This window comes from Myotis davidii, unplaced genomic scaffold, assembly GCF_000327345.1.
Source record: "Myotis davidii unplaced genomic scaffold, ASM32734v1 scaffold175, whole genome shotgun sequence".
NCBI classification, from domain to species: domain Eukaryota; kingdom Metazoa; phylum Chordata; class Mammalia; order Chiroptera; family Vespertilionidae; genus Myotis; species Myotis davidii.
The window spans coordinates 1,325,419-1,338,774 of record NW_006286972.1 but is presented as its reverse complement, the minus strand read 5'-3'; the positions used below and the strand labels follow the sequence as shown (position 1 = coordinate 1,338,774).

General features: G+C 41.7%; 1 pseudogene; it reads right to left on the bottom strand.

Moving 5' to 3' along the window:
• Positions 1-4,186, bottom strand: part of LOC102758447 — a 35,142-nt pseudogene extending 30,956 nt beyond the window's left edge.
• Between the last annotated feature and the right edge of the window lie 9,170 nt (positions 4,187-13,356).

Below are 13,356 nucleotides of genomic sequence, written 5' to 3'. Positions count from 1 at the left end.
CCCATAGGCTCCCCCATCCCCCAGTGTCTTATGGCCATTGGTTATGCTTATATGCATGCATACAAGTCCTTTGGTTGATCTCTTACCCCCCTCCCTCCTGCCCCCCAACCCTCCCTGGCCTTCCTGCTGCATGTGTCCTTCTCACGTGTGTTCCTCGCACTATTGTGCAAGGATGTAACCGTGCGGCCATGCAAAGCCTCACAGAAGAGCAGATAAAAATTCTTTGTGGAGCTGATTCTTTCACACACATTATAGTCACTATCTATTGACAGTTTGAACACTGAAATTATCCTCCGTCTAAATATACTGGAAAGTAGAGGAAAGCATCCTACATTCTAACATTCCTCTGAATGCGTGATAAACCTAATGTCATTATGCCAATGAAGTATGTCAGACAGGGAAAGACAAAGACCATATGTTTTCACTTTTATGTGGAATCTAAAAAGAAACAAAGATCAACTGCATGGTTGTGGGGAGGAGAGGAGGTTTGGTGAATGCAGTCAAAAGGTCTGGGGATGGCAAGTCCAACATGATGACTATAGTTGGCAATACTGTATTATATTTTTGAAAGCTACTAAGAACATGAATCTTAAGAGTTCTCAGAACAAGCAAAATAAATTGTAACTACGTGAGGTGATGGGTGTGAACTAAAGCTACTTATGAATCAGGTCACAATACCTACATAGTTCACATTGTTCTGTTGTAAACCCTAAACTTATCCAATGTTACATGTCAATTACACCTCGATAAAACCGGAGGGGACATTCTAGTGCTATCTCTCTAGGACTCTGCTGCTGTTGAGGGAAGGCATCAAAAGGACGTGACCACCAATAACTCTTGAGTAGAACCAGGTAATCAGAGAGTCCTTATCCCCTCCCACCTGCCCCCATTGTTGGAGTGTATGCACCATCCATCACGCCCAAAGCTGGAGCAGTTCCAAAAAGACAGCCTTGAGAGAGTAATGTGCTGTTAGGATCATCTGGAGGATGCTGGGGTCCAACCCCAGCAGGTCCAGGGGTCCCCAAAGGTGTGGATGGAGTCAGCGAAGAAGGAATGACACAGAGACAGCGTTCAGTTGAGCAGCAGCCTAGCCAGGATCTCTAGCCAAGTTCTGGTCAGGATCTCCAGCGAAGTTCTGGTTAGGATCTTAAGCGTGATTGTTTGTAGTTAAAGTGATTAACTACCCACCTGGCACTTAGTTAAGGAGTTTTATTCCCTTCCTAAGTTCAGGAGAAAATCCCTACCTGGGGAAAATCCCTACCTGGGGAAACAACCTTTCTCAAAGAGGTGACCTTGGTTAAAACACATAGCGCCAAGGAGGGAAGCAAACACATCAAGAACAGCATGCCACACACGCCAGGTCCCTTGAAATATATGCTGTGCAGATGTTTCTTCCCTGCAGTGACTGTCAAGCAGCAAGGATGGACCGGCTCCCAGCAGGAGTAGTATGTGACCACCCAGCCAAGGCCTCTATATATAAACTTTTAAGATTCTAGCTGACAAGTACATATATCTATTCATCTTGCAGCCACCCAGACAAACCTGGTATGTAAGTTGCTTATTAAACCTGCCAACTACTCATCCTTGCCCTCCATGTACAGGGGCCAGATTTTACCAGGGACACTCCCAAGGGTTCAAACAAACAGCTGCCCGCCCGCACTTCAAATTTCCATGAACTTTCAATTTTACAAAATGCAAACAAAAGCTTCTTTAATTTAATCATCAGACTACTTCCACAGTGTCAAAATTCCTAGAAAAATGCCTGTGAAATATATACAGTACTTTCAGGTGGGTGTAGGCCTAGATGCAAGTGAACTCCAGAGGTCATACCAAGTCCACCCTTCTTCTGGAATATTATTAGTTAGATATTATAACCGTATTGCAAATCCATTCCAATTCTATCGACGATGGGAGTTGAACCATAACAAATATTCAGACTCAAATAAAATCAGAGCCTCAAATGACCTTAATATTTCTTCCATGTATGAAATTGGAGAGAAAATTTGTTAAGTCTCTATAAGAAAACTGTTTTCTCCAAATAAAGCCACACTGTGTCTGAGGAAGCAGCAACTTGTCTGGAGAGACTCTAGCACAGTGACACATGTAAAGTGTGCATGGGAAAAAATGAATAACATGTGCGAAATGTATGTACAAGGATATTGCTGGCATTCCACATAATGGCTAAAGCCACGGGGAAGTGGTTCAGTACATCTCCTGGGGAGCCAAGGAGATAGTTCTTTTGTTCAACCTCCTCCAGCCAACCCTTAATCCGGCAGCACAGCCCCATCACTGGCCGTCGTAAGGGAGTGTCCCCAAAAGGAGTCACTCATAAGTTTATGTCTTTCCACAAAGGCAGCTTTATGAGGGGAGACCTCCCCTCATATTGGCAATAAGCCAATAGAGTCACATGCAAGTTACACAGAGAGAGAGAAAATTTAGTGGTAGAAGCAAGCAGAGCAAGCATTTGGAGTTAAGTCCCAGTACCTGGTGGTCCATCGGGGGAGAAACGGGCATCCATCTCAAGCCAGGCAACTGCAGCGGTGGCACATGTCCATGGAGTGGAAGTCCGGCAGGACTCCAACCGTGACCCATAGTACAGCCAAGCTCGCTGGGTGGTCTGAGCCCTGAGTTCTTATAGCCACCAGGGGTGGAGGTTTCATTCATATCAGTGTCCAGATGGAGTCCTTATCCGAGTGTCCAGGCTTGTAGTTTTGGGTGTTCTGGGCCACTCCTAAGGGCACTCCATTACACGCCATTACCTCAGTCTTGACATAGCACTTGACGTAACTATCATGGCCGAGAGTGGTTCTATATTGCATTGTCAAAGGTGTTCTAAGAGTCCGCTCTGCTCTTGCTCCATATGCACTAGCTCACCAGTGTAGTCTACTCTCTTCTTCAAGTGAATATCTCTCTAAGGTTCTTGGGGTTCTTTCTTGTCTGCAGCCCTTGCAGAGGTTTACTTAACACTTATTTTGAAAAGAAAACTAGTATCTCTTTCAGAAAGCACTGGAGTTTCTTATGCAAATTATCCCACCTAATTCTGCATACCAAAGGAAAAGGCAGCTGGTAAAAGTGACACAGCCCTTTTAAAGTGGCTCAGATTTAAAATATCACCTGTTCTTTCTCAAAATACTGCTCCAATGATGATTTAAAAAAAAAATTCACCTGCAAAAACAAGATGAGAGGAGACAACGGCAATAAAGCCTGGAAGTAGATGCAAAGCTGTAACTGAGAGAGAAAAATAGGTCTTATCCCCAAGTCAGGAATCAGGAGGACATCTGCCTTCTTAACAGAAGTACCCGGAGGCTAGAGAACAATAAAGCAATTCCTTCAAAATCCTGAGGGAAAATGACTTCCAACTGAGAATTCTACATTAAGTCGCACTCTTATTAGAATATGAGAACAAGATGAAGATTTTTCCAGACATGCAATATTTCAAAAAATGTTGCTTCTAATATACCTTTACTCAGGAAGCTACCATAGTAGGTGTGTGCCCCCAAATGAGACAGTTTACCAAAAAAGTGAAAAACAGAAATGTAGCATCCATTCAGAACCAGCCACATAATTTGCAGGACCCAGTACACAATGAAAACATAGCAGGTCATGTTCAAAACTTATGAAGAATTTCAAGGTGGCCACAGCAGAGCACGAAACCAAATGGAGGGCCCTTCTAAGTGTAATTGCACAGGATGAAGACCTCAGGAAGCTCAGACTCTCAGGATCCAATCCAGGGGATGGAAGAGGGAATTCCCTGGATGCTGGTGAAGAGAGAAGTCTAGACAATCAATCACCAGTCCACACTGGAGGCAGAAAATGGAATGTTAAAAAAAATAATATCTTCAAGGTAAAGAACGGAATTTAAAGATGACCTGATGAGTTCTAATGTACTGAGGGGATATTTCCATTTCTTGGGGAAAGTATAAGGAAGCATTAATGGTGGTGTTAGTGGGGTACTCTCTGTGTTCCCATCTATTGCCGGTGGAAGGAGAGCTCTTGGGGCACCACTGGAATAAGAACTTCCAGAGGCCCCCACAAGAGGATGAGCTCTCGTGGAAAGTTTTATTTCTGCAGAATTAAACCCCTGAGTTCTCAAGGTCCCATCTCCCTCCATCTCACCAAGAACAAAGTCCCGTTTCGTCTTCAGCAGAGCTGGGATGAAAGCCACTGCCCAGAGTTTCCGCTCCATCTTTGCACAGTCCGGCCCAGCGTCAGGCTAGCTTAGTTTGTGTTCCCAGCTGCAGTCCATTGGGTGTGGAGTCTGCATGGCCAAGGGCCATGCAACTTCAAGGGCAACATGGCTGGCTAGTGCTGGTCATAAAACAAGAGACTGCAAGGGCGGGCAAGGGGGCAAGCGAGGGGAAGTTTCTCTGGGGATTTTAACCTTCCAAGGTTTCACACACTTGCAATGGCTCCACCTCCTCTAGCCAATTGTGTTTTTCCCAGGTTAGTCTGACAGGCAAGTATCTTGCCTACACAAACCCCGACATTACTGTGCATGCATCCATCTTCCCTTTGTTGGATCGCTTCCCCCAGCGATCTGCAGGGAATGGACCAGTGGATCCCTGAGGAGTGAGAAACTGCAGCTTCCTAATGAAGTTGCCCAGATGACCATGCTGGCCTTCCCTTTGCCCCCTTTCTATTATTAATGTTAATAATTAGCTCATTACTTCTATGACTGTGGGTTCAGCTAAAGCAACCTTCTAACAAATCAATGTCTGGCAAGTGTCAATATTCCATGACAAACTTGCTGAAACCATGTTGATAGACAAGCAAGAAGCTGACCTCTAGGCACAGTCTTGGGAGATGTAGATGTGTATCTAAGCCCAGAGAATAAAGTTGGTAGGACAGTGGGACTTTTCTAAGAATTTAAAATGGAAGGAAGCCCCTGGCCAAATACAGAACAATATGTACAAAGACATGACACAGCACAAACAATTCAGAACAAGCCTGAATGAACTGAATGCTCTTGGCTGATGTTGAGTGCCAGGATAGGAAAATGTTCTATATTCCTCTCTCATCACCCCCCACAAATTTCCATTCAAAGGTAGATGTGCTAGAAACATATGCTAGCAAACAGTTTCTATCTGGGACCCTATGAGGACCTGTAAAACAAGCACATTTTGTTTTTTGCACATTGATTCCAGTGTATTGATTTTAATTTATCTACTGTAATTAAACTTGTGTAATTATTGCAAGGAAATTCAATGAAAACAGGCTCAGACATTTCTGTTACACCAGCTCTCTTCATGTTGCTCTAGTTTATTGGGATTCTCTTGTGGCTTGAAGGTAGACATTCCAGATGAAAGTGGAATGCTCCTAAGAGGAAGGGGAAAGTGTAATAGGCACAGTTCAGAGCAGAATTACTTTTCCTTGGAAGTAGTTTTATTATTGTTCTTATGCATGCTGATTTTTTTTTGTTCTAACAGTGAAGAAAGTCTCAAAGAAGAAACAAAAAAATAATCCCAAATCCCTGTATTTATTTTTTTTTTCTGTAAATTATTTATGGGCCCGTATTTTACTTAAACAAATATTTGGGAGCTTCTCATATAATGTAATTATTGGCCCTTGCCTTATTTACTGAAAATATCATTTGTTTTCCCATTTGGGCTACCTTATTTTGACTGAAGAAGTTTATAACTTTGAAGTCACCACATTTATTTATTCTCCTTTTATGATTTCTTTTGTAGTTGCCAAGACACTTTAACATACATTATTGGATTTCATCCTTCCTACCCCACACTGATTGCTTGGTTCACCCTCTGCTGCTCCTCCTGCCATGCAAACTCCAAGCAATCTCACTTGTCCCATGTCCCTCTTCTAGACGGAAAACAAAACCCTAGAAGGTGAAGACACTTATTAACCAGCCCTCCCAGCCACTTTGGATTGGGGAGAAACGGGAAACTTCAGTCTTCACTAGCCCTGTGCCCTGGGACACCTCATTCCTACGTTGGGGAAAACACTGGTTATCAACCATTTTGGCTTCAGGGTTCTCTGTGAGCCTCCTTTCGGGCTCCCCCAAACTAAAGCCATTTGCACACACACATTCGCCTCTCAGGATCCTTTGGTTGCTTCTGTGGCTGCTCAGCGGGGAAGCCGGGCGGGATGCAGAGCAGCCGCCTGCCTCTCTCTGTGCTTCCCAGCCCGCGTGCGTTTGGCACTGACTGGCAAATCCCTGTATTTAGAGATAAGCACTGTTCACTTGTATGAGTAATCCTGCTGACAACTCCTTTTATACATATATACAAAGTGGAAAAGATGAACACTTCAACTAACAGTTAAACAATTACAAATGGCGCTCTGTTTGCTCAGTGGATAGAGCATCGGCGTGCAGACCAAAGGGTCCAAGTTTGATTCTGATCAAGGGTACGTACCTTGGTTGCAGGCTCCTCTCAGGCCCTGGCCCTGGCCCTGGTCAGGGCTCATGTAGGAGGCAACCAATCAATGTGTTTCTCTCACATGGATGTTTCTCTCTGTCTTTCCCTCTCTCTTCCACTCTCCTTAAAAATCAATGGAAAAATATCCTCGGGTGAGGATTAACAAAACAAAACAAACAAACAAACAAACAAAAAAACAATTACAAATGGCCAGTAAGCAAATGAAAAGACACTCAACATTGGTAACCACCAGGAAAATGCAAATAAAAACCACAGTGAAATATCACTTCACACTCACTAGCATTGCTATAATCAAAAAGTTAGATAATAAATATTACTAAGGTTATAGAGAAATTGGAACTCTCATACACTACTGGTAGGAACGTAAATTGGTGCAGTCACCCTCAAATAGAATTATCATATGACCCAGAAATTCCACTCCTCGCTATATATCCAAAAGAATTGAAATCAGGAATGCAAACTGATGTTTGTATGCTAATTTTCATTGCAGCATTATTCACATTAGCCAAAAGGTAAAAACAACCCAAGACTCTTATCAACAAAGGAATGGATTTTTTAAAGGTGTTATATCCATACAATGGAATATTAGTCATTCATAAAAAGGAATGAAGTTCTTTTCTTTTTCATTTTCATTTTCTATTGGTATCCAGTGGACAGCTTACTGGTTAGACAATCATATACTTTACATAATGTTCCCCTCGATATTTCCAGTACCCCAATTGGCACCATACATAGTTATCACAGTATTATTGGCTATATTTCCTAAGCTTTACTTACTTCCCCATGACTATTCTTTAACTACCATTTTGTGCTTTTTAGACCCTTTACCTCTTTCACCCAGTCCCCCAAACCCTCTCTGATCTGACAACCATCAAAATGTTCTCTATATCTATGAGTCTGTTTCCATACTGCTCGTTCATTTATTTTATTCTTTAGTTCCACGTGTAAGTGAAATCACTCGGTATTTGTCTTTCTTTGACTGACTTACTTATTCCACTGAGCATAATACCCTCTACGGTCCATGCATGATGCCACAAGGTCTTTGGAGATATATACCCAGAAGTGGAATCACTGGGTCAAAGGGAAGTGCCATTTTTAATTTTTGAGGAAACCCCATACTTTTTCCACAATGGCTGTACCAACCAGTGCATGAGGGTTCCCTTTTCTCCACATCCTTGCCAACACCTATCTTTTGTGAATTTATTCATGTGAGCCAAGGAATGAAGTTATAATACATGCTACAATGTGATATATACCCAGAAGTGGAATCACTGGGTCAAAGGGAAGTGCCATTTTTAATTTTTGAGGAAACCCCATACTTTTTCCACAATGGCTGTACCAACCAGTGCATGAGGGTTCCCTTTTCTCCACATCCTTGCCAACACCTATCTTTTGTGAATTTATTCATGTGAGCCAAGGAATGAAGTTATAATACATGCTACAATGTGGATGAACCCTGAAAACATTATGTAAGTGAAATAAGCCAGACAGAAAATAATAAATATTGCATTATTCCACTAATATGAAATATCTAGACTAGGCAAATTCAGAGACAGAAGGAAGATTAGAAGTTGTTATCAAGGACAGGGGGCGGGAGAGAGTTATTGCTTAAAGGTTGTAATTTCTGTTTGGGTTGATAAAATGTTTTGGTAATAGCGGTGATGGTTGCATGATATTGTGAGTGTAATTAAGGCCACTGAATTGTACATTTAAAATGGTTAATTATGGCACATCTTATGTTATATAATTATACCACAATAAAAAAATTTAAGTAGGTTCTATTTTTAAAAAAGGAATGCAGTAGTGATACATACTACAGTATGGATAATCTTTGACAACATTTTGCTAAGCAAAATAAGCCAGTCACAAAAGGTAGCATATTGTATGATTCCAATCTATATAAAATATCCAGAAGTGGCAAATCATGGAGACAAAGTAGATTAGAGGTTGCCTAGGGCTGCAGGCCGGGAGTAGGAGAGGGTGGAAAAAGTAGTGACTACTAATGGGTATAGCGTTTTTAAGGTTGAGGGTGAAAATATTATAAAGTTAATTGTGGTGATGGTTGTACAACTTTGTGACTATACTAAAAAACATTGAAATATACATGATCGATAGGTTAATGGTATGGTATGTGAATTATATCTCAAGAAAGCTATCTTTTTAAATTGTGGCTTTCTCTGATGATGGATGAGTTGGACCGTTTTTTCATAACTATTGGCCATTTGTGTTAACCCTGCTGTAAATGGCTTGTTCGTGTTCTTTGGTCTGGTTGTTTTGTGTGTTTTTGTGTTTAACAGTGTGGAGAACCACTCGGAGTCTATATTGACAAGTATTTTGCAAGTACTTTATGTCCTTGAAGTTGGTTCAAAACGCTGCAGGTGGCATGCCTCGAGTCAAAAGAGGAGACCAGTTCTGAAGACGCGGACATCTTCTAACAGGTTGCTAGAAGTCTAACAGGTTGAGTTGCTTTTATTTGTAACAGAGTAAACACAGCATGGAAGGGCAGCACAAGAATACTCTGAATCTTCAGTGCCGTACCAGGCGGTTTCCAAATATGATCTCACATAATCCATCATGCCCATTTACAAAAGAAAGCAGTCAATAGCCCCGGGTTACACAGCCAGCTGTTGCAGCTGAGATCTGAATTTAGTTCTCTCTGCCTCCAAAGTGCTGGTCTATCTAACGTGCCCTCTGAAGAGTATTGATCACACACTCATGACCAATTATAGGAAATGGTGACAATGCCCTTGGTACTTCTCAGTCCCACACACCGACAGCTAGAGTCCTGCGGAGCAGCATTTTGAAGCTGGAGCTGTCAAAACACACATTTCCTCCATTGTCCAAGGGAGGCCACGCAGAGAGTTTTACCAACACAAACATGAATTCTCCAAGGTCCTGTGAGGAATTCTGAGTCTCCCTGGGTCATAAGGATTGCACTTGGACATCTCCGCTCAGCCAAAGCCCTGATTCAGGATGTAGCAGTAATAGGTCAGAGGCCACACACATCAGGAAATGTCAAAGTCACCAAAGGAATGATACACAGCCATCCAAAGAGCTAATGAATATTGTACTCGGGAAATTAGTTTGTAGATTCCTTAGGGTTAGATTATGCATCTGTGTAATTATGGATAGTGTCATCTGAGGATCAAATTAGTGAACTTAGAGTTTATCTACTCAAACCTTTTGCTTTACAGCTGCAGAAACTGTAAAGGTGAGATCCTGAGATTTTAATGAACTATTCTACTTAGAAAACTAGCAGTGAGGGGAAGACAACACGGTTTCTGCTGACTCCAAGCTCCTAGGTTTGTTGCCCGTCCTCCTCACTCCGAAAAACCTCCAAAGTCAATTTTCAATGGCAAAACCCGTAAAAACTGTGAATTTAATATTTTCTAGCTCTCTGTGCTGCACTGGGAATTGTTCAACTCAAAATCCCTTTAGCTCTGAAGACTGGAAGAGAATATAATTCTCAACACTGCTCATGTTTTCAAGTCACATGTCTTCAGGTTGCTAAAAATTTCTGGTCTGCGAAACATAAAATGAAATGCCAGGATGCTATTTCTGATTGACACCGAAAGCAAGGAAGCAGATTTCTATCCACTGGCAAAATGTTACGCTGATAGAGAGAAATTGCTAGTGATGAGCTATAAATGTTACCACATTGCACTGAGGAAGGTTCCACTTCTGGTGATTGAAAGGAGAAGGCTTCCCTTCGGCCTCCTAAAGCCGGACTCTAATATTCCAAAATAAGACATTTGACTTTACTTTAAAATTCATTGTAAATGTAATTGAATTATGCATATGATTCAGCAAAGACGAGTACAAAAAAATGCAAATGGAGGTCAGGAAACACTTGTTTTTCTATCATCTTCCATTTCATTTGTATTTGTTTTCCTTCATTTGAAATTTAATTGTTTCAATATAATTTAATTTTTGAAATATTTATATAAATGGGTATGCTCAGAAATGCATATGAATTCGTTTTGCAACTAGACATTAAATGACACAAACCTAGCTCAATAACTATAAAGATATTTTTTGATCCTTATGTGTAATCTAGGACAATAGAATGGATTGCTCTAAAAAGAAAGTGTTCATTTAACTTTTAGAAAAATATTTGACATGATCAGAAACTATCAATCAACCCTGTGCCACAGGCAATTCAAGGTAAGCACACAAAATATAACATAAGGAAAGTACTTAATGTTTAAGTCTGAGCACATATACACAGTGATATAGAATGCTGCTTCACTCCATGGTTAATGAACACAATGGTCAGGCTTAAAATTAAGTATTTAGTTTATATTTTTATCTAACACATTTATATAACACTAGAGACCCGGTGCACAAATTCATGCACAGGTGGGGTCCCTCGGCCTGGCCAGTGATTGGGGCTGATGGGGGCTGATAGGGGCCAGCCGGCTGGGGGAAGGGACTGTGGGAGGTTGGCTGTGGGAGTACACTGGTCATTTGGTCAACTGGTCCTAACAATCGCTTAGGCTTTTATATATATAGATATGATACTATTAAATAATATATACTTTATTTAATATATATATTTCACCATCACAGAGCGACAGCTCACCAAATCACAGCCAATGCTGCCAAGACTCCATGGCGCAAAATGCAGCCCACAGCCCAGCTCAACCCTAACATAGTCACTGTGGGCGCTGAGTAATGGCATCACGTAGCAACGCCCGACTTCCTCTCTCTAGCAACTAGCCTCCTTGCAGTTTCTTCAGCCCAGGAACATGACTTGCTTTATAGCCAGGTGAAAACATTTCACACTTTAACCAAACGTCTGTGAAACGTTTTCCCGTGCCTCATCTCATTTGATCCTCACAGAAGTCCTGGAGTAGGTAGATAGGAGACTCAGTGGAATCCTATTTTCTTTTCATTAGCTAGAAAATGGAGATTTAGAAAGCTTAGAAATTTGACCCGCTATTTAATTGCAGCAGTGTTTGACTATATTGTGCACAGTAAGAAAACCAACTGGGGATCATTGCAACCCGGGCATATGCCCCTGACCAGAATCGAACCCGGGACCCTTCAGTCCGCAAGCCAACACTCTATCCACTGAGCCAAACTGGCCAGGGCAACAACTGGTTTTCTTAGCCCACCAAATTTCAGGATATGGACATGGTTAATAACCACTTCACAATGCTATGCCAGGAGAAACGATTCTTACCTAAATGCCTGCCTAGGATCATAAAGCACCTCTGTGTCATTGACAATTCATCGGTCTACTGATAATTATAACTCACCCGGATATTTTCAGGCTCTCACTCTTCACTCACACTGATGCTCACATCCTTTGATTTTTGATGTCCTCCCACACGCATGCACACTAATGCACGCATGCGTGTGCACATTACATGGTTGAATATATTCTCCTCCAGGTGGAATGTTTTCATTAGACTGAAACATTTCGTTTTCATATTGATCTACGGGGCCTTTTAAAGCTACTCCAACGCCTCTTTATGCAGCATGCTTGCTATCAAACCACTTCATCTCAGAATTCCAGAATTTTTGCAAGATCACAGCTAATGGGTTAGCTTCCTGCATGGTGTCATGCGACTCAGTTCCCAGAACCAAATCTTATCTGTCAGCTCTTTTCACAGCAGCGCATGTCTTCTCATTTGGAGGAGAGTGTCACGCTGTGGCCAGCACCGAGCAGTGGAACACAGCTCATACCAGGACATTGCTGTCATTTTTCCTAGATGGCTACACGGTGTTAGAAAGAACGTGCACACCTGCCAATTCTGCCAAATTCCTTCTCCTCCTGCCGCGCACCAATTAGTTTTATATTCTCTCGAGGAAGTTGAGAATGTAAAAACCTGTCTTTGGCAGCAATGTGACTGTCCTCTGCTGCCTCAGAGGATGGTAGCATTCATCTTCTCTGGTGGATGGAGAAAGGTTTGGGATGCGATGGGAAATAGTTCCTGAGACGTGTCAATTCATTGTTAGCTCAGTAAACACACCAACTCATCTACAGGTGGGTTATGCCTCTCAACACCACCTCCTGAGACATTAAATGACCAAGCAAAAGGCAGAAACTTGTTCACTGTCTGATTGCAGTGAGAAAACCAACAGGGGATCAAACCCACAACCCGAGTTTACACCAGTTGGTTTGGGTTACACCATCCCCAGCTCATCTGTAGAGCTTAGGTGATTTACATACCCCAGGCTGGCCAGGTTAAATGGCACAAAGAAATTAGTAATTGTAGGAAAATTAGTCCACTTCAGCTATAGTGCTACCATATGAACCACAGCTTACAATTCTGATTAGAAAATGTACATTTGGACCATTTTCCGGAAAATGACTAAGACAAAACGCACCAATTGCACCTTGGAATTGGGTGCAGAATCGGAGATGTGCCTTTGGAGGAGGAGAACCTGAGACCTAGAAGCTGTGAGCTTTTCTGTGTGTGGATGAGGGTAGTGGAAGATGGATATAAGGGTATTGGGAGGGTCTGGGGAGAAACAAACATGAGGGGGTCACTAAAAACAATCTGTGATGAACAGCCAATCTTTCTTCTGATTTGTATTTAAAAATAAAATAAAACCCCCAAAGTCTAAGACATATACAATATAAACCCACAGATTCCACACTTGGCTGTTATAGCTATATCAGATCACTATCAAGCTATCTGAATGTTTACTCTCAATTACTCGCCTAACACCTGAGTATTACCGTATTTGCCGGCGTATAAGATGACTGGGCATATAAGATGACCCCCTAACATTTCCACTCAAAATACAGAGTTTGTTATATACTCGCCGTATAAGACTACCCCCTCTTCCGCACACCTTCCACACACCAAATAAAAGGTAAAACAACATCAGATTTGATTTTAACATTTTAATTTATATTCAAATGCTTATGACATGCAGGAAAACTGTCACAAGGCTGTATGTAATCAAACATATACATAAAACAGTGCAAGTTTATTACCGGTAAACA